This window comes from Aplysia californica, unplaced genomic scaffold, assembly GCF_000002075.1.
Source record: "Aplysia californica isolate F4 #8 unplaced genomic scaffold, AplCal3.0 scaffold00541, whole genome shotgun sequence".
NCBI classification, from domain to species: Eukaryota; Metazoa; Mollusca; class Gastropoda; order Aplysiida; family Aplysiidae; genus Aplysia; species Aplysia californica.
In genome coordinates, this window is record NW_004797811.1 from 338,298 (window position 1) to 339,308 (window position 1,011).

A 1,011-nucleotide genomic window follows, 5' to 3' on the forward strand; every position below is an offset into this window, starting at 1 on the left:
AGATAGATAGATAGATAGATAGATAGATAGATAGATAGATAGATAAATAGATAAATAGATAAATAGATAGATAGATAGATAGATCAAACTAGAGTCACAGTGACGAACACTCAACATCATACATAGCGTGATTGTCAAAGAATGCCGTGCTTCTGTCAAAGCAATTATTTTCTGAAATGACGGCGCACCCAACTGTGGAGCTTCGCTATGCGGAGATTATAATATGCAAGCCTGTAATTAACAGCTGGACAGAACGCCCTGCTTAAACCTTTATGTAAATGGGGATTCTTTTTTGGGAGGGAGAGCCGAGTAGAGTTCATTCAGTAAGTTCTCTGGTCATGACACACGCGTCCTCCCTGGGGATGCTTTTGGTTTAGTTTAAGTAAGACGAGTTTTACGGCACTTGCTACACAATTTAGGAAAAAAGAAAAGGGTAGTCTATTTCACGCTAAATATTAATGTCTCAGGGACTCCATAACAAGTACATTTGTTTGTTTTCTCTTCTATCAATAAGTCCTGGAATCATTCGGGGGGAACGCTGACCAAGAAGGCCCAAAACAGACAGAGCTGGAGATCCTTAAATTTTTGCTGCACTAAACGCCAGATGGCGTAATGGGTAGAAAGTAAGTAAGTAAGTCTTCCATCACTAGAAGAGAAATAATGTGAAATGGTATTTGTGTAACGGCCCTATCAAAACTATCAGGTCATTTAAGAAGCAGGACCTTCGAGTTATATAGGATACACGTGTAAAGCGCCTTTCCCAAGGACACGACATCGGACCATGCAGAGGCTCGAACCCCCAAACCTGCAAACTCACGATTACCGGTCCTGTAGTATAACCATTAGTCTAAGCTACCGACCCCACTCAATAGAGGAGTGTTTGTTCAACATCACCAGATGATTTTTATTCAGATTATGTCAGTTCACCTGGCAATAAGGGCGTTTTTTTTTAAGCCGAGAAAAAAAATCATATTGAATTTTACAGTATACGTTTACAGTGAGAGACAAACT